This window comes from Ictalurus punctatus, unplaced genomic scaffold (genome assembly GCF_001660625.3).
Source record: "Ictalurus punctatus breed USDA103 unplaced genomic scaffold, Coco_2.0 Super-Scaffold_100056, whole genome shotgun sequence".
Classification (NCBI taxonomy): Eukaryota; Metazoa; Chordata; class Actinopteri; order Siluriformes; family Ictaluridae; genus Ictalurus; species Ictalurus punctatus.
The window spans coordinates 2,722,548-2,744,809 of NW_026521088.1; the positions used below are offsets into that span (position 1 = coordinate 2,722,548).

The 22,262-nt window shown below is 41.2% G+C and overlaps 1 pseudogene; it reads right to left on the minus strand.

The window, feature by feature from the left end:
- Window positions 1–7,110: 7,110 nt before the first annotated feature.
- LOC128630371 (E3 ubiquitin-protein ligase UBR2-like) lies at window positions 7,111–19,674 on the minus strand (annotated as a pseudogene).
- Window positions 19,675–22,262: the final 2,588 nt, after the last annotated feature.

Sequence of the window (22,262 nt, forward strand, 5' to 3'; positions counted from 1 at the left end):
CACAAAAGGGTGACCCTTTGGATGTTGCCTATGGTCTTCTGATGAGAAGAGCACATCCTTAAACTTTTGTTCACCCGAGTTGAATTGTGGCATTGGTGGTATAGTGGTGAACATAGCTGCCTAGTTGACCCGGGTTCGATTCCCGGCCAATGCACAGATTGTAACTTGGAGCCTCTTGTGGTACTTCATAGTAGTTGGCACAAAAGGAAGGAAACAATAAATTGGTCAACAGAATGTGCTTTGCAAGCCTCCTCACAGAGTAAGGCCCCTGCATCAATTGCCAGGGTACCACCACTGGCTGCACAGTGTGCAGCTGGTCAGCAGTCAGTGCTGTGCAGTGTGCCCTCCACACAGACAGATGCCCCTGTATCCAGTTGCATCCAAGATATTAACTGCTGGAACTGCTCCCTCCAGCAAAAAATCTGCATGAAAACAGCAATGGAAGCCATGGGACTCTAGCCAGGATTACGACCTGTGAGACATCTTATGAACACAGTTTCCTTGTGGCTAGCCCACAGTACATTGACTCTAAGGACCGCTCACTTTTAGATTGCAGCATCACCTAGGACAGGATCGTCCAGTTCTCATTCATCACAGCGTAGGATGACATTGTGCCAGATGAGAGAGTCACTTTTCTAGCAACTTTGCATGTGTGATCTGAACTGAACACCTATCCAAAAGTGCCTTGTAGGACCTGAGTGAGAGCTGCCTCCTGCCGCTGATATTCTTGAAGAAGACACTCCACCACATAGTGTGCAGTCACGGACACCCCATACCACCCATCAGTGTCCTCATAACCCCCAAACGGTGCTGGTGTGTCGTCCTTCCTCAGTGCCCCAGTGATGGTCCTCTGTCCATACAGCCCTGCTTCAGCATCCCTGGTGTTCTGCATGCTGAGCAGGTAGGCTAGGTGGGCTCTTTCGTACTTCAGGTGAAACATCTCAGACAGCTGGTTGGCCATATCATTTGGTGATGTTCCAGAGTGCCGCAGTTCATCTATCACTGGCAAGATGTTCGTAAAACACTTTGCTAGCATGTCTAGCCACTGGGGTTTATCAGGGAACCAGTATTTTTTGCATGCTTTACAGCACAGACGAGAGGAAAGGATATAATATTGCCCGCTGGTACCAAGAACCACTCTGGGTCTTCCCACACCAGAGGAAACAACCTGAGGATGTGGACAGCTGTAAAGACAAGGCAGGATGTAATTGTTCCTGAGCCTTTCCATAATACTGTGCTCTGGTTTCCAGATGAAGAATGGATGGAGCTGGAAGTATTTTGGTGATGGCAGGCCTGTGTTGGTTTCTATAAGCTCAGGCTGAGGAGGATAACGCCACAAGGAAACCATGTTCATAAGATGTCTCACGGGTCGTGATCCTGGCTGCGCAGCAGCTGTTGGAGGTGCTGTAGGTACTGACTGTGCAGCTAGTGGTGGTACTCTGGCAAGTGATGCAGGGGCTTTACTCTGTGAGGAAGTGCTAGGCACAGAAGGTGGTGGTATGTGAGAATGGCAGACCACATGTGGTGTTGGCTGTGGCAGAACTGCATGGAACAATAAGTTAAAAAATTAATAAAACATTCATGTAAATGACATGAATGAGATGTCTTTTCTTTTGTTAGATCAGTTAGCACTTACATCAATAGAATATTTATTTAAAAATTCCATTAATGCAAGTTCAAATAATGTTCACTTATATGATTGAGTTGTACAAATTATTTAAAAACTTAAAATGATCACAAATTGACCCTAATTTGAAAGTTTACTCTTTAAAAACAGGTAAAGCTTTGAGTAGACAATACAAACATGTTAAACAGCATACATAAAATTCATGAAGTGCACTCACCCTCATCACTGGTATGTTCAACCTTTACCAATAGTTAGTATAACAAAAGAACACAAGTTTTAGAACGGGCAAGAACACTGCAAAACATTTAAAAAGGTGTGAAAAAGAGTTATGAAGGATAAATCTGTGGGTAATAGGATACTCCTCCAAAACTGCTGTGGAAAATACCCTCTTGTTGTGAACAAGACTGGACACCCAGTGGCTGCAGGTGACTCTGAAATATACAATAGAATTTGTTTAGTATAACTCTAGTATGTGCAATTTAATATGCCATAAACAGGTTGAACTAGATAATTCTGGACATAACAGACATGACATTAATGCAGCCTCTTGGTTCACTTACTCTGCTGTGTAGGACTTTTGGGTGGAGACAGACTCAGCATCATCTTCTCCAGTTCCTCATCTTCCTCCATTACTGTGAAATGAAACAAATACATCAGTATACAGTAAGAATCTATATCAACAAATATAAATGTGGTTTACTCACCTGGATAATCAGAGGAAAGGCATGAAGTGGATGTTGCAGAGGGAGTTGATGGTGAGGGTGAAGGTGTAGCAGAAGGGGCTGTGGTCACTGTTTTTTTCTGCTTTAAAAAGGTATTGCTGCAAGCGGTACATTTTACTTCCAGGAACACAGCTCTTCCCCATTATAAAGGTAGCATACCCATCAGCCCTGGTATTCCAGATCTTCCTCCAGGTGTCTTGTGCTCGTGCCCCAAATCCAACAACATTGTCATCATCCCACAAAACTGGCACTGGGTCTGGTCTCTCTGAAAGATATCGCCAGAGATCCTCAATTTCCTTAAAGCATCTTGAATATTCAAGAAAGGAAAGGAGGCTCTCCTTGCAATGACCATCTGGGTTGAACTGCCCAGCCTGTTCTTCCTCATCAACCTTACTGGACAAGTACAAAGTGTAGCCAATATCATTCTCCACTAGCCACTGGAAGGACCTCCCTTTGTACTTCCCAAACTGAAGAATGTATTCTCCTAACACTTCTTGCTTGTCTGAAACATCCCCTCCCCTCTGTAAAACAATAGAATGGGCATTGTTCCTGACCACATCTTTTCTTTGAGGTGTTGACTTGTCTTGCAATGAAGGATTGTCTTTAATGCTTCTTGCCTCTTCAGATGGGTCCCGATGTAAATTACCTGATGGGCCTCTCCTGAAGGACACGTTGATTCTCCCAGGGAATTTTTTTTTCTTCATGCTGATAGCCTGAATACAAAAGCAGATTTCCTGCTTTTGTAGCACAGCAGATGAAATTTGCTTACAAAATGAAAGGGGGTCTCTGGTTTTCCACAGAAAGTGGAAGCCTGGCTCTTTCGTTGCTCAATAAGACTCTGAACGTGACTGGAAAATTTTCCGTAAAGTACTGGTCACCAAGTTCACCGATCAGCAAGAGGTCTACGCCCGGAAAAGGCTGGGAGCGGTTTCCCTTCCATTGAGCTTTTGTAGCAAGGCAGATAACAGCTGCTTGCAAAATCACAGGCAGTCTCTGCTTTTCCACTGAATGTGGAAGCCTGGCTCTTTCCTTCATCAAGAAGACAAGAGTAATGATGCGCTTGACTCGAGGTTGCAGCTTGTAATTCCCCACCTCCAAGCGGGAAAACGCAAAGCAAACGCACCCTCAACTTGAAATTGCCATTCGTCAACAGTCCAAATTTTGCCTATTACCTGAAGACACTTAACATAGAAACAGATACTCACATATTCAATTGGAGAAAGAAAAATAAGACACCAGCAGTGAGTGAGAAGAAGCAAGGGTCCAGGTTTATTTGTTCCATTCCACCACTCGAGATCCACACAGTTTGAGACGTCCCAAAATGCGATCTAAAAAAAACAGAGCTGAAGCTCTTCTATTTATACAGTTTTCTTAGGGTCAGGATGACCCAGACATCAATATGTTTTAGAAAGAGCCTTCCCACAATACCATTATGTTTTAGAAAGAGGCTTCCCTGAACACCATTAGGTTTTCGAAAGAGCCTTCCCATAATACCAATAGGTACGAGACTCAACATTTTGGAGAGACCTTGGTCTCACGGGGTCGGCTGTTCCCATCTATGGTTATCTCACAGGTGCAACTTGGCTCAACTACCCTTATAAACGGCCCGTCTTGGTTCTCTCTTAAAATTAAGGCCTTCGTCTGTGTTACTCCTGACTTTTTCTCATGAGAAAAGAATCCTCCACACCTTCAAGTGCATTATGAGTAAGTTTCTTTCACATTTTCCTGTATTTCTGTTTTATAATGCTTTTTTCTTTTCATATTTGCTCTACATTTCTGTTTTATATCTGGTTATACTGCTTGCAAGTATTTTACCCCCTTTTCTGTACTCCATACATCACAATATCATTATAATATCCTTATAATCCTTATATTATCCTCATAATATCCTAATACTCCTTTTATTATTCTTATAATGTTCTGTTTTCCTTCTGTATGTGTGCGTGGTGGCATAGGCCTGTGTGTGTGTGTGTGTGTGTCTCTTAGTTGACCGTTCACCCACGCTCTGAGGCCTGCCGCACTTAATCAAATACATGTATGGTTTGCGCCTTGCTTACAGTGAGGGAAAAAAGTATTTGATCTCCTGCTGATTTTGTACGTTTGCCCACTGACAAAGAAATGATCCGTCTATAACTTTAATGGTAGATTTATTTGAACAGTGAGAGACAGAATAACAACAAAAAAATCCAGAAAAACACGTCAAAAATGTTATAAATTGATTTGCATTTTAATGAGGGAAATAAGTATTTGACCCCTCTGTAAAACATGACTTGGTTTAAAAACCCTTGTTGGCAATCACAGAGGTCAGACGTTTCTTGTAGTTGGCCACCAGGTTTGCACACATCTCAGGAGGGATTTTGTCCCACTCCTCTTTGCAGATCTTCTCCAAATCATTAAGGTTTCGAGGCTGACGTTTGGCAACTCGAACCTTCAGCTCCCTCCACAGATTTTCTATGGGATTAAGGTGTGGAGACTGGCTAGGCCACTCCAGGACCTTAATGTGCTTCTTCTTGAGCCACTCCTTTGTTGCCTTGGCCGTGTGTTTTGGGTCATTGTCATGCTGGAATACCCATCCACGGCTCATTTTCAATGCCCTGTCTGAGGGAAGGAGGTTTTCACCCAAGATTTGACAGTACATGGCCCTGTCCATCGTCCCTTTGATGCGGTAAAGTGGTCCTGTCCCCTTAGCAGAAAAACACCTACTATGCATAATGTTTCCACCTCCGTGTTTGACGGTGGGGATGGTGTTCCAGGGGTCATAGGCAGCATTCCTCCTCCTCCAAACACGGCGAGTTGAGTTGATGCAAAAGAGCTCCATTTTGGTCTCATCTGACTTCAACACTTTCACCCAGTTGTCCTCTGAATCATTCAGATGTTCATTGGCAAACTTCAGACGGGCATGTATATGTGCTTTCTTGAGCAGCGGACCTTGCGCGCGCTGCAGGATTTCAGTTCACAGCGTAGTGTGTTACCAATTGTTTTCTTGGTGACTATGGTCCCAGCTGCCTTGAGATCATTGACAAGATCCTCCCGTGTAGTTCTGGGCTGACTCCTCACTGTTCTCATGATCAATGCAACTCCATGAGGTGAGATCTTGCATGGAGCCCCAGGCCGAGGGAGATTGACAGTTCATTTGTGCTTCTTCCATTTGCGAATAATCGCACCAACTGTTGTCCCCTTCTCACCAAGCTGCTTGGCACTGGTCTTGTAGCCCATTCCAGACTTGTGTAGGTCTACAGTCTTGTCCCTGACATCCTTGGAGAGCTCTTTGGTCTTGGCCATGGTGGAGAGTTTGGAATCTGATTGATTGCTTCTGTGGACAGGTGTCTTTTATACAGGTAACAAACTGATATTAGGAGCACTCCCTTTAAGAGTGTGCTCCTAATCTCAGCTCGTTACCTGTATAAAAGACACCTGGGAGCCAGAAATCTTTCTGATTGAGAGGGGGTCAAATACTTTTTCCCCTCATTAAAATGCAAATCAATTTATAAAATTTTTGACATGCGTTTTTCTGGATTTTTTTGTTGTAATTCTGTCTCTCACTGTTCAAATACAACTACCATTAAAATTATAGACTGATCATTTCTTTGTCAGTGGGCAAACGTACAAAATCAGCAGAGGATCAAATACTTTTTTCCCTCACTGTATCTGTGTGTGTTGTGTCTTAGGTGAACGTCAGCCCAGTGAATTTTCAATAAAATTACATATTACTCATACTAGGTCTCCCTTGTGTTTTTCATGTATATTTTATATACACACAACATCTTCTCATCTACCAGTTCCTCCCCTGTTCCTCGAGCGACGTCGAGTCAGCATGACAGATTCAGAACTCACAAAGTGGCACTTACCTTAGTGGTTATTTGCTTTGGATCAGGGTTGTCCAGTCTTATCCAGAACGGGCCGGTGTGGTTGCAGGTTTTCATTCTAACCAAGCAGAAGCCACACTTTAGTCTATTGAAAGCCAAGATCAGCAGATCAAACAGTTGGAATCAGGTGTGGCTCCTGCTAGATTGGAACGAAAATCTGAAGATTGGACAACGCTGCTTAAGACCAATCAGCATATAGACATAATTGCTTATTAAATATAAAACATTGACTATATAGATGGCTGATTGTGGAAAATGTACACCTCTCATCACAGTTTGCATGCTAGCTTGTCACTAACAAAAGACATACACTAACAATACAAGTGGGAAGCAGGAAGAGTTCTAGGAGGCCTGCAGAGAAGCCTATGGCACATTCTGTTGACCAATTTATTTTCAGGTAGGTGATTCCTTCATTCTATGCCAACTACCATAAAGTACCGCAAGTAGCTACCGGTTTCAATCCGTGCATGGGCCGGGTATCGAGCTCGAGTCAGCTGCTTGGAAGACACCCATGCTCACCACTATACCACCAAAGCCGCGTTTTGCAATTCAACTCTGGTGAACAAAAGTTTAAGTATGTGCATTTCTCATCAGCAGACCATGGTCAACAGCCAAAGAGCTTCACTGTCCGTGGTTTCTGTAGTGTAGTGGTTATCCTGTTTGCCTCACCCGCAAAGGCCAGTTGCACGTAGGTGTAGGTGGCAAACACATCCAAATCACCAGGCAAAAAACATGAACAAGAACAATGGAGAAGGTTGGTTGAACAGCAGAGTTACCAGGGTGACATCAGAGTTTGGAAACTTCTAAAACAAGATCATGAATTTACTATTATGTAATAAAAAGTCATGCAGTGAATAAGACACCAAACTGCATATGTTTGAAACACAATGTATGTTTAATAATGAAGAGACAAAATACAACCATTCAAAATGTTAAAATATCCAAATATTTAAATGTTTAATATTAAAAATATGAAACTCCCCATTATGTTTGGTGTAAAGTTGATCACTCGATGCTTTCCGCTGGCTTGTCATTGAGTGTGATTCTCATTCTGAGATGTTTTTGTCATCAGGATAGTTTTAAACCTAATGAGCTCATATTTCACACTAAAAACTGCTTTCTTTTAGTAGCAGAAGGATGAGATGCAGCAGTTCTTTGGTGAAAAGTCGCAAAATTCAGAAGGCTATAGATAAGAACAAAGAATGATCACCTTAAGGGTTTCAGGTGACTGGAGACATTGTTGCATGCCTGGATGTGAGCACCACCTGCAGGACAAATGGACAACACAACCCATTACAAAACAAATCAATGATGTGTACACATGATATGGCATCATCAGCATTCACAGAAAACCTGTCATTTCTCAGCTCAGTTATGAAGTTTCTCATCCCTGAAGCAGGGGATCCAGAAGCTCCTGGTGATTATAATAGAGCTGGAGCAGGTTAGGAGGCAGACATATGCACACAGCACTTCCCAATTCCCCAGCACCTACAGCTAGATAGGAGACAGGGAGAGAACAAGATCAGTTTCACTACATACAATATACTATATACAGTGCATCCGGAAAGTATTCGCAGCGCTTCGCTTTTTCCACATTGTTATGTTACAGCCGTATTCCCACGTGGATTAAATTCATTATTTTCTTCAAAATTCTACAGACAATACACCATAATGACAACATGAAAGAAGTTGGAAATCTTTTAATGAGTGAAATTTATGAAAAATAAAAAAACAAAAAAGCACATGTTCATAAGTATTCACAGCCTTTGCTCAATACTTTGAAGCACCTTTGGCACCAGTTACAGCTTCAAGTCTTTTCGAGAATGATGCTACAAGCTTGGCACACCTATTTTTGGACAGTTTCTCCCATTCTTCTTTGCAGGACCTCTCAAGCTCCATCAGGTTGGATGGGGAGCGTCGGTGCACAGCCATTTTCAGATTTCTGATAAATCCATTTCCTTAGAAAGCTATTAGCCTTTTTCATAATATGTATCATGCTTGTGTTAATCCACTTTTAATTAGGGCTCTATTGTTTAAGATATTTAAAAATAAATGTGTTATGCTTCTTTATTTTACAATTAACACTGACCATGAGTAGAGAGCTTACATTTAACTGTTTATGACAGACTTCCTGATTAAAGTTTAAATAAAAAAAATTGGTATTGTGATGTAACGGAGACAAGGTAGGATGCAAGCGCAGTGTGAACAGTTTTATTGAGAGACACACAGGCAGGTAAATCCAGAACGTGATCCAAAAACGTAATCCAGTAACATGCAAAGTTCAGACGATCGGCAAACAGGCATAAACGAGGCAAGGCAGGAATCAAAGTTGCGGTCACAGGATACAGGGTCGATATACCAAACATGAAACAAACAGCGAGGGACTGGTAGCGGAGAAACCAGCCTGAACTTAAACGAACCTAAATATGAAACATGACATGGACTATAACTCTGACTCTAAACATGAACCATGAAACTATGGACCGACTGGTTATCTATCGTAAGGACTCTAAACTAATCTACTATAACTCATTCAATATTCTGAGAGTGCTGGGAGGCGCGTGGTATATATGCGGAGATAATCAGCGTTGTAATGGCTGACGGCTGAGGGCAATTGAGACACACGTGAACCTACAACCAATGACAGAACGGGGAGGAGACATGACAGAAACAAACAAATGCACGTGTCGAAATGTCACGATTGTCCACAAAGGAAAAGCAGGTGTTTGCGCACCTGCTCGTGCGCTCACATGCCCCACAGCGCGCTGCTTAAAGGGGAACTCTTTCATGTTGTGTTTATGGGGTATTGTATACAATTTTGAGGAAAATAATGAATTTAATCCATTTTGGAATAAGGCTGTAACAACAAAATGTGGAGAACGTGAAGCGCTGTCACTACTTTCCGGATGCACTGTACATGTGAAGTTCAAGTGATCAAGGTTTCCATGTTTTGGCAGAACTGTGTTTCAATCATTTAACAGGTTAGATGAGACAACTCAGCTTTTTGGGCAATCTGATAAATCACCTCACAAATTAAATGGTAAATCTCTTCGTTTAAATTAACGTCAGTTGTAGAGGTGTACGGTCAGGTCAACTTTCAATCAGATAACATGTGGTGGAACCCATGGGTCAAATGTAGCTAAGTGAGTTTGTGATGGGGAGGGAAGGGTGGGGGCAAATGAAGCACTTACCCTTGAGCTCAGGCGGAATGGGAACTCCATTGAGATGGTGGAAGAACAGTGCAGCTCCTCTGAGGAAGGGCAGGATGCCTGCCTTTACACAACGCCAGAGATGCCAACATGAGCTAGTCTCACGCAGGCTACTAAAACACACATGTACGTGTTAATATAATTTCTACAGCACTGTAAATGAAAGCTCTGTGACTGAAGTCAAAACAATAATTTTCCCAGGCTCACAAAGGAGTTTTTGATGAATGGGAGTGAAAGCTCATGGGATTGATATACTACTACTACGAATAATAATAATTTTGCTGTCTCACCAGCCTACATGAGTCCTTAATGTGTTACTGAAGACAGACACTCTCTTCCTGCTCCCGCTCCACTCCTTCACGCTCCTGCTCCATGGTCAGCTCCTCTGTGCACATACCACCAATGTTAATGAGGGCTGTCCAATTAATGTGTTAATAATAATAATAATAATAATAATAATAATAATAATAATAATAAGCTAATGATCTACAGGTTTGGGCAACTTTTTGGACACCATTAATGAATATTTCTGAACCAAAATCATGTTCCTGGTTGGATGCTCGGCATCTCTAATAAGCAGCAAGTTTTGGCAAAACTCAAAACAAAACTCCCAACTCAGACACAAAACCATTGCTGTTCACAAAACAGTCTACTAAATACTGAAACAGTATAAAAAAAGTTTTTAAAAAAAGCCACGTGTACTGCAGTATGTATAGAAACATTTCTTTAGGATTAAATTTAAGCACTTTTTAAAAATTGTGTTCAAACCCCCCAATAAAAAATCCTTACACAAATCTAATGCTGTTGGCTGCAGTGAATTACTTTGACAGCCCCATTATTGACTCCCACACAACTGTGCCTGACAGCACACTCAATAAAAACATCCCAAAATAACATTCATACTGACAAACACGTTATTACTCATTTGTAAGAACGAGGGTTAATAAACACACACAAATGACAACATAACACAGATCACCATCTATTGTTAAGTTGTACGTGCTCTAAGTAGAATATGCTCTAACCTGGCACAGAGGTGAGGAGGATCTGGACCAGGTGAGCAACAATGACCAAGTGGAAGAGATGCAGAGGAGCCCTGAGGAGTCTAAGCAGTGCAATGCTGAATAGGACAGCACCAGACTCCCCCGACATACAAACACAACACATGACTCAGAGACTACAGCCAAAGAAACCACAGACACTGACCTGTTAGATAGACAGGTTTAGATTCTGGACAACAATGATACTTTAATCTGATGCTAATATACATTTAATAGTGCCTAAAGTATCATTTAACAAGCTTGTCAGCTCACCACTAAGTGGAACATGTCCACATCCAGAATGCAGGGGGAACTTTCCACCTAGGGATCAAGAACAAGTGCTACACAGAGCACAGTTAAAGAACTAAAAAACTACAAGTGAGAGAAAAATAAATAATGAAATAAATATACCTGCCAACAGTCACATGAAGTGATTTTGCACAGAGGAGTGAGAGGAGACAGTCCAGCATGCAGAGCCAAACTGAGCCAGGGAACTCAAATAGTCTCCTAAACAAGGGCACGTTTTATGACACTTCTATTTTTTATTATTCAGTATACAATATATATATATAAATATCACAGGATATAGAAGAAATTAGAACTGAGGAAGGAGAGCATAATACCTGCAGATATTTGTGATTCAGAATATTTAGTAATGCTACCAAAATGAACCCTGAACATAACTGAGCAATCTTCTAGATATCTTTAGAGTGCGAATGATGCTCAGAAGCTTGAGTAATGATTTGACAGATGCAGTCTATTTTCATTTATATATACACAGTTATATATGCTTTTATATTTAGAATTACAAGTGAAAAGCAAATCAAATCATCGGAAGAATTTATTCCAGTGTACAATTAACTACTACATCCTGCAAGCAAACAGTGCTTAGTGGAGTATTTTAACAGCACTAACAATACCTCTGATACAGAATTTATTACATCATCATACATCCCTCGAAAGAAGAATTCATTCTGGCATGATAAGTGTCACGTACCGTGGGGAATACAGAAGCAGAAGCGGGCGGCAGGTTCAGGCAGAATAATCCAGAGGGGTGAACACAGTCCGTAGTCAAGAAGCAAGCGAGGGTCAGGCGATCATGCAAACAAAACAAACGGGGCAAGACAGAGGCCAAAGTCACTTATCGAATAAACACGGTAGGTAACGCTTGGAGAACGACAGAGAAACTAGTCTGCTGAACATTTACTTCACAAAGTGTCTCTGAACCAAAGTCTCTTAATAAGCCGTGGTGAGTGGACAAGGTGATTGGCTGCAGGTGTGTGAGATCAGAACTCCGGGGAGGTGAGCGCATGCGTGTGTGGGAAGTGTAGTCCTCAGCGGCCATGTTAGAAGTGGGTGTTGCTTCTTGGGAAACCGAGTCCTGGCTGGGCTGAGATATGACAATAAGTTGGGTTGTCATACCTGTCTACAGGGTAAACTTCCAAACAAGGCTTCTCCTCATCTACCAATAATCTCTCTGTACAAAATACCAAAAAGCAAAACATTTTTACTAATTACCCCTTAACACAGGTCAGTGAATATTGTAAATCTTATACATGAATTCTTAGTCTGTAAGAAATGGGTGCAGACTGACCTATAGACTGGATGGTGCAAGAACAGCTGCCCCAGCACATGATAGGCACACGGGGGTCCTGCTCATTAGGGTGCACCTTAAGGCCAACTTTATAAGTTGCGGTCCCAAATGTCATCAGCATCTCCCTTATGGAGCTTGAATAAGGGTTGCTATCAAACCACATCACAGATCAGTGTTAAAGACACGCTCAGATACGCAGTTGTGAAAGGAAACAGTGGGTATGCTTACACTGGTGTGTGGTCCAGCCTGAAACTCTCAGGAGGAGGAGAGTCCTCCACAGTCTCAGTCTCACCAGCATCTAAAAGACAAACACCACAATATGACTGCATGTGCACACATACACACACAAATAAGGAGCACACGTACTATATATGATGAGACTCACTTGTTGGCTTGGCTCTCTTATGAGCAGAGTGCAAGGCTCTGATCTGCTTATATACGTTGCATTCAGCCAATGAGCCAGACCTGGCTGCTCACTATTGCTGTAACTACAAACATGCATGCATTTTACTATTTAACCAGAGAAAATGTCACCTCAATGGGACAACAGGCAAATTTACTGTAATAAACTGAGTCAGTGTGACTAAATATCTTGCAACAACAGTGGATTAGCCATCTTACATAAGCAGAATATACTCTATACTCTGATCTCAACATGGCAAGACATGCAATTCAGCTACAGATGATATCAATTCCCTTGCTATAAAATATATAAATAAATAAGAGGAATAATGGAATGGGGTATGCACTGCTACAGTGTCATTCTGTACCCTTCCATGGCATTTCATAGGCAAGCTTGCATTGGTTACAGAGCCACTACAACTAATTCGCCAGTGCAATGGTTAAAATATTAAGCGGTCCGGATTCAGAGCAACTCCACTTAGAATAATCACAACCACACGTTTGTATGCGAGTACCTGCAGGTGGTCTCAGTGAGGGGCAGGAGAGGAATGAGTGTTACTGCGACACTTACAGAGTGGACACAAGTACTCCCCATTCACTACATCGCAACTGGTTTGCTCATGCAGCCACTGCGCATCCTGACTCTGGAGTGTCTCAAAGTATCTGTAAGAGAAAATAACTCGAAGATTAAGAGACCATTATTTGACAACCTGTCAAATTTCCATGAGCTTTATATGTACCATGCAATCACAGAAATGACCGAACTGGTCAGATCTATTAAGCAGTGACAAGCAAACTGATCCACTGAGCTGTTAAGCTTGACATGGATGTAGGATTGACGTGGGAACACCATATACTGCTTGTAAAGCTCTCCGAGGTAACCTTATTCTTCAGGAGTGTAAACTGTTGGACAGCGCTCCCCTCCATTGAAGAACGGGAACATATGAAAAGTATTTTTGATTGGGAAGCGCACAGCACATGGCAGAATCTGACGTCCTCAACAACTGAGCATTGCTGATTACCAATCGTAACAAGTTCCATCACCTGATTTCTTTAGCTTTTGATACTCTCTGGCTGCTCCTAAGGCCATACAGACTTCATATGAATCCATAATGAACTTTTTCACACTAACTGTTGTTACCCAGATGAGGACGGGTTCCCTTCTGAGTCGGGTTCCTCTCAAGGTTTCTTCCTCTTAAAACATCTTAGGGAGTTTTTCCTTGCCACCGCCGCCACTCAGTGGCTTGCTCAGTTGGGATAAATTCACACCTTTAATATCGGTATACCATGTTGATATTTCTGTAAAGCTGCTTTGAGACAATGTCTATTGTAAAAAGCGCTATACAAATAAAATTGAATTGAACTGCACTTACTCCTAAGGTCAGATCAGGTTAACGTTCTTTGCTTCCCCATGAGGCGCAATAAGTTTACAGACTACGCAAGTAACACTGGCTTGATCTAAGACAGTGAAAAATAGTCAAGTGCACATAGCAAGCTTTGTTTCATGCTTTGTGTCGATGATCAGCTCACTGTATTGGGACAAAAAAATATATATATATCTGCAGATCGCATATTTAAGCCAAATACATCCAATTTGGATCTACATCTTATCGATCACCACACATCCATGAAGACTTTCCTGTACATCACAGATTAGGTTTTTGACTTTTCAGTCACAAAACATCCCGACTGATTGATTAATATTAGCTAATTTATTGTGATTGCTCATATAAAGGTCATATTTTCTAGACAAACTATTTACTGTTAGCTGCTGATTCTATTGCCTATATCCACAAACATTTGAAAGCAGCAAAACTTTTTATTTGGGATTAAGTAGAAGGCTGTCTAGAAGTAACAGTTTGCCCAACTCCTCACCTCTGCCAGCAGAGAGAGTGCATGATGTGGCCCCAGTTGCTGGTATGGGTACCAAAGGACAGGTCAGGGTGCATGAAGAGGGGATCATAGCTCTCTGTAACACACATGTATCCTCCAGAAATAAGCACACTGGCTACTCAAACCTATCCAATTACTTGACTTGCACACTGTAAACCATAACCTTACCTGGATTGTGAGGGGGTCTTTTGCGGATCTTGGACATGACCGTAGAGCGTTGGACAAAGGCAGCGAGCACCATGGCGGTGCCATCAGGTAGGATCTCCTGCGCTTCGTGACACAGGATACACATCTCCATCTGCCTCCTCTTTCCTCCTCTGGCACGCCAACGACGAGGTCCCACACACACCAGAGCACCGTCACATGAACTGGGGCTGTACCAAGCAGAGACGGATGGTTACAAGTTCACTATAACCTTAATTTTATGTTAAGGTACCTCTGAATTTGTTAAAATAATCAATGTTGAATAAATGGGTTCATCTTTTTTTAATCACCAGGAAATTGCTAAAAATGGCCTAGGATCCTCTCTACTCATTTACCCCAACAGAAAATGCTCTAAATGAATATGCAAGATAAAGAGTTTAAGGATGGGAATTTACTTATGTTATGTGAAGACCACCATTATATGCAAGAACTTTTAGGACAAAGAACAGACAACTGCTCAGCAAAGTCAAGGAAGTGTTGATGCATGCATTTACTGACATAAATGTACTGACTGGATATCGAGAATACAATACAAGTTGGCTTATTAAGAACACTGCGTCACTACGAGCATGCTTAGGTATCTATGCTCTGCTGATGTAGAGGCTGAGGCGTCCAGATCCTCTGAATCCTGCGTGAGCAGATCTATGTACTTATTGATAAAATGACTCTGGCTCTCTAATGTTTGAGCCATGGTCTTTTTCCAGCACAGTTCAGCTTTCTTTTTTCTCTCTGCTTTGTCTTTGTCCCACACAGACTGCAACACACACACACACACACACACACACACACACACACACACATGTAGATTTCAGCTCTTCAACACTTTAAAGGGTAATAGTTAATATGTCCATGGAATAGAAAGTTGCTCAAAGTCTGACCTCCTTGTGACAGTGCCCTGTTCCTTCACAGGGAGGTGCAGCAGCTGTGCACACGCGCATCGTTTTAATGCTAACCACAATCTGTGTAGAAAAAGACACATAATTTAGGAAAATATTTCTACAAGAAAACGATACAGCAGTGCAGTTAGAACTATATGCACACACAAAGTCTTGCAAAACTAAGCAGATGTTCAATAGAACACATTTGTGCACTAAAAAGTATGTACACACACCATACCATTAAATACTGAAGATGCATTACAATTTTACTAACATTTAATTTGCCTGTTTCTCTTCAAAGTACATACTACAATACATCATTAGCCTTGGCCTACACCATGGCCTTTATATGTACATGTTCTGCCTGGTGCAGGTGTCCTGACAGTTTTCACTATATGGAAAATAAAATGCACACATCACAGTGCATGGAAGTTCAGTTTGTGTAGTAAGCAATCCTTACATGTCATTTAAATATTCATGTTGACATACAGCTTTTAAGTAATACGCACAATAAGCCACATCAAAAACACCCCTAGGGCCACCTACAGATGATCAGCAGCAAAACCGCTTTGGGACAGTGAAGCATTTGTGCTTCACCGTGGTGAGAGGTGCTGCTTTGCCTACCGGCCACGCCACCTTGAGCGGTGTTGCACTGCTTGGATTTCAAACAGGTCTTGATGATGCAGCACTGCTTTAAACTTCATGGTAAAAACGCTCATCTTTTGTATGTTGCGCCTACCTTCAGTGAGTGAATTGCAAATCATGCTAGGCTGCCACCTGGTGGACATATTAGGTGCACGCATAGAGAGAGTAAGGCAAATTGCAAACATAATCAAGATGTAATTTCACTTTAAGGATCCAGCGAATCATGTCTTTGTGCAATTCCAAGTGAGGTGCGCACTGCAAGGTCTCTAACTGAGCCAGGATGCTTGGAGTGTTGCCGGGGGCTTCACCGGGACCTGTGATACAAGAACCACAGATCTAACTACAGGCTTGAGACTTTCTACTGTGTGAGATGATGTACAAAACTTACGGGAGATTTTGAGGGTGAAGTTGAAAGTAACTTCATCGTCATCCCCAATGTTCTCTAGCTGTTGCTGCTCCTCCAGCAGAGCCATGCCTATCAAGTGCAGCACCTGTAGCAACACACACATACAGAACTGTGAACACTACTCGGTCATTAAAAAGTGATGCTCATGAACACAGCATAGCAAGTGGAATTTTGTTGAATTTACTACACTATCATGTCATTTTAACAAAACATCCAAACATTTACCCTCTGCAGCATGGACTCAGACCAGTGTCCTCCACTGGGCTCCATACCCCACTGCAGCACAGCTCCCAGCATGCCAAGCAACACGTCACACTGCAGAATATTCACCAAGCTGGCAAACAGTGGGCAGAATGGAGGCAGGGCTACGACATACACAGACACTCACACTTCAGCAATCTGCATTCAACTGACCGATCATTTTCAGATATGACTACAATCACTGAAGAAATAGCTTACCTGGGTCCTCTCCATTCTGTCTCTTAAGCTTTCACTGAGCTTCCTCTGCCTGTATCCAAAATAAACTACATAAAAATTTAGAAAAACCATTAGTGCTCATGCGACTAAAGAGAATTACTAAATCTTCCAAAAGCAGCACATCACCTTAAGGACATCCTCAGCACTAACAGCCGAATCAAAATGCAAATGGATAAGTGCATATATTGAGCTTCCAAAGAGCATTTCCTGATTAGACCACTAGGCACTCAAACTGGTATTTTGTCATTTATGTGCTTTTCTTTATCAATCACACAATCTGACAGAGGCTCTACACTTAAGAGAAGGAACTAAAGAATGAAGTAACACGTGAGTTGCAGACAGTTTTAGTTACTGCGTAGCAGGAGCTCGGGTACATGCTTTAAGTAGTGAATTATTATTTACAAAAACTGTTTTCAGAATTGTAATGCTGTTCTCTCCAGGGAAGGGGTCACAATGTTAACTGATGTCTGCCCCAGAGACAATAACAGCACCGAGACTCTTCCCATAATGTCTAACCTGAAATCTTCCTGTAATGCTGCAGACCGAGGGGTCCTGGTCCATGCCACCATGGAGGACATTTTAAGCTCATTGTAAAACACTGATTTTGAGTTTCTAGAAGCAATTTGGTGTTCATTTGGAAGTATGCTTGGCTCTTTATCTTGTTGAAAGCCAAGTCTGAACCTCCTGGCAAAGGCAAGCTAAAGGTTCTGGGCTAAAATATGATTGCTCCACCGACCACCAATTAATGATCTCTCTCTCTCTCTCTGAAAATTAAAATAAAAGGCACAGAAAATATGACAAAACTCAAACGAAGCAAGGAAACTGGATAGGGCAGTTTCATATGCATGGATCAAGTTCCTGTCTACTCTGTAGAAAAGCATCTGGAAGGAAGGAAGGAAGCATCTGGAAGGAGAATGAGACACCAACTTAAACAGTGCAACACTATCAAGGACTCTGTCCATTCTTGTCTCTTTATTCTCCTAAAATACAGACTTATGAAGCCTTTGAAACACATTTCATAAGAAGGCTTTCGATATAATATAATATAACTGGAGAGCAGCACATAGAAAATCCATAACTAATTGAATAATTCCATGAGTACGTCTACTCACATTTTCAGGCAAGGCCTTGACCAGCTCACTGTGAGCCATGGGACGAATACAAAGCCGATGTATGATTTCTCTCTTTAGTTCATCACAGTCTTCTACATGCCCAATGCCTGGTGTAAACCGCTCACCTAACACGCTCACACCTGTGTGTGTCACAGATAGCAATAATACACACAATTATTAGGCACACATACCTTTCTGGCTGTGTATTATTACAAATATACATAACAAATAAAAGCCCTATCCACGTCTTTAATTTGCTTCCAAAACGGTCTGCACTCACCCACAATCATTATAATGAGGTGAAGCATCTCTTCTATTAAAGTGCTGTTCTGCTGGACTACATGCTGGAACAGAAAATTACCCATAAACTGTGAGAACCACTCAATGCAGAAAAGCAATTACTGAAAACATGTATTACACACCTTATCCGTGTTCTCGATGTTGTATCTTATCCTGCAGTCGGCTGAACTAACGATATGAAAGAGCTCAAAACGACTGAGCACAATCATCAGAAAGTGGTTGGGATCCATCATCGAAGCCCCCTCCTGCTCACAGTACACCAGAATCATTGGTCAGAAAATTATTCTCATTTTCATTATATAAATAAAATATATAAATAATATAAATACACACAAAAAAAATACAAAATGCCAACCTGGAGCATCATGAGGTCCTTATCAAACATCTCAAGCCTACACTTCACATTGTGGTAGCTGTTGACCTGTTAAAAAAAATATTAATAAAAATTATTTATATAATATATTATATTATATTATATTATATTTTATGTATGTATGTATGTATGTATGTATGTATGTATATATATATATATATATATATATATATATATATATATATATATATATATATATATATATATATATATAATTTAAAAAAAGGTGTGTGTGGGGGGGTGTTTATAGTTTTGCATTTTATAGTGCTAAACAATACAAACACATTTAAAAATATTTCATTTGTTACAGCATACCTGATTGGATAATGTTTCATTTCTCGTCCACATCCCAGCATGCACCTGTGCACAGAGAACCAGGCAGCAAAGTGGGTGCTCAATCACCATTGGGGGGCTCAGTACACACTGTGGAAAAGGACACACCACATTTGTTGGTACAAATATTCTCACATACACCAACCACCACCACCATACATACCTGTAAACTGCAAGTCACTTCTGTCTTGCTAAGGAGAGCATGAAGTCCTTAATAAAATAAAATAAAATAAAATAAATAAGTAAATAAATAAAAATCAGAAATTAAGTTTAAAATCCTCAATTTCAAGAAACACTGAAGTACACACTTTTGATAAACTTGATACATTCGGTCTCCTACCTGCAGGCAATCTAGACACGGGTAGGTGAATGCTGACTTTCTGTTGTGAGACACAGTAGCGGATGGTGTCCACTGAGTGTCCACACATACTAAGAGTGATGGGTTGTTCTCTATCAGTAAAACTGCTGTGACAGTGTGTCAGAACTGTTAGGCACTTCTTACAGGCTTCAATTAGCACCCACTCCTGCAAATATATAGCACATAACAGGCTCAGCATGGACAGTCCTTATGCAAAAGGAAAATTGCAGGGTTTGATTGGTAAACTCAAGGTCATGCACACATCAGATGTTGGAGTAGGTACCTGGCCACTGAAAAGTACTTTTATGACTGCATTCAGATCTCCTGTTCTGTTAGCTCAAGGCAGCTATTATAAATTGCCGTTATATCCTCTCAGAAATTCAGGTTAGCGTAGGTGAGGCAGCCAGCAATAAATATAATAAATATTTACATATGACCTAGAAATCTTGTCAGAAATCACTTCAGGCTACAACATACATGCACACATACAGGGTGTCGACAAAAAAAGAAACTTGTAACGATATTAATCGGTACAATATTTAAGGACCTAATAAGGATTACAGTGCAGCCCTTTGACTACAGAACAGCTTGAAAAATTCTTGGAATGCCGTCACGCAAGTCCTGAGTGCATTGTGTTGGGATGTTCTTCATTCTTCACCAGGAAAACCCCTCCGTTCGTTAAGAGATAAAGGAGATGGACATCTACTGAGTCTGCATTCCAGATACTCCCATAAAAGGGTCAATGATGTTTAAACCTGGTGATTTAGGAGACCACTGTGTTAGTGTTCACCAAACCAGTTTTATACAAGGGTAGTACAATCATGTGACATGGGATTATCATCATGAAGTGTTTGTAGCATACATTTCATCTGGTCTTGAACAATTATTTCCAACTTCTCAGGAGTCTAAATTTTGAGTTCTTTACACCAGGTTATGATTCTTCATGCATTGACATTTGATGCAAAAGGTTTCTGAATGGCAGCCCTGGTTTTGCAAAGCTCATAATGCACAGATTTGCTGAGCCTAGTTCATGAACATGTTCATTTAATAGCTTTACTATGTTCGTCCATAGCTACTGACAATAGCTTCGTCAGTAGCTTTGACTTGCGACCACCGTTTGTCTTTGCTGAACCCTTTTGTCTATGTTTCATATACTCTTCCTTGATTTTGAAACATTAATGGCATTTACACGCCTAGTTCGTTTGAGCACTCAAAGCGGTCTCGGGCCTATATAAGGTGTATATATATGAACATTCAAGTGATCTCAGCCCCCCTAAAAGGACCCACAAATGAACCGCACTCAGACCACCTTTTGTGGTTTTGATTGATTTGTGCATTGTGAAAACAAAGTAGTCTCGGTCTGCTTCACGTTTGCTTCATACAGTAGATAAAGAACTTGAGAGTTGCTGTACATGTATAGCTACAGTTTTCTGTTACCTAACAGAAAAACAACTCAGATGTTTTTCTTTGGGATCATGTGGTCCTACAATAATGTCAGCATTTTCGTTAGCAACATGACATTAACTAATAGAGCCACTGTAGTAATAGCAATAATTTTATAGAGCTTAAGTTGTTAGGCATCAGTATTAACAGAACTGTCAGTGACTGGAACAATAGTTACAGTATAAATCAGTATACAGTCAGTGGGTAATATATGTAGTGTATGCATGCATTTTGTTTACCCCAACCAGCCACATCAACCAGTAGCACTATGGCATGAAGCATAAACTGATTTTGATGGTTGAGCATCAAAAATGCTTCTGGTATTTCACATTAAATCTGCTTTGACTGCTCTGTGTTTCAGCCAAATCATAGCATTTCAGCCAAATGACTGTATCGTGTAAAGCAACCATCTTGAATGGCATAGTCACTATTAAACTATGGGAAAAGAGTTAGTGTGAACACCAAGTGATCAGAGATCATCAACACTAAAATTTCCAGAAACAGAACTGGGTCCACTTTCGAGTCCAACTGTACTGTGAACACCAAAAGCACTGAGGCCATTTGCAGCTCCCTTTCAGGTCTCACTTATATTAAACATAGAACTTTTGAAACCAAATCTTTCGCCATCCCGTCACCAGTGAGCTCGCCTCAATCTCGTCAAGTGATGAATGAAATCTGATCTGTGCTGCGACTCTGACCCTTCGGCTCATGATGAATTGAGCAAACGCGCTCAGTTTTTAATTGCAGTGTCCTAACTGAACTAAATGATTTTTATTACTAGAAAAAAGCAAAATGACAGTAATGGCAATGCCGCAGCAGGCAAGTGATGTAATCGCTGTGTGGCCGAACACCATGTAACACCGGGAACACCGACTAACACATCAAGCCAATTTTGGGGACTGATGCACCTGCAATTACAACAACCACTATTTAGCCGAACTGGAGCTCTGTCAGTTGCCTGTTAATTCTGAAAACTCATTAAGGGATCATTTTCAGACCATTTTTATAGTGGCTGCATGCTGTTAGCTGGCACAACGATTCACCCATACACAATAGCTGTGCTTGTCAAGATGTTTTTTCATGTACTGTTAGTTATTTTGTCCACTTCCTGCACGTCGAATACTTCCTTCTTATTTGAAGGCTTCCATATATAGATTTAAATTTACAACCACATATAGAACTTTGACCTTCAAGAAATCCCTACTCGGAGCCAATCATTTCCATACACGATATATTGCTTAACTTCGGTCGATACGATATAACTCTGATATCGATATGAACAATATAAATCCTCAGAAAAACTGCCAAGGACGCCCACAACAGATGTCTATACCTTCAAACTTCTGTAAAATGAATGCCAAGTCTATGAAACCTCCTCCT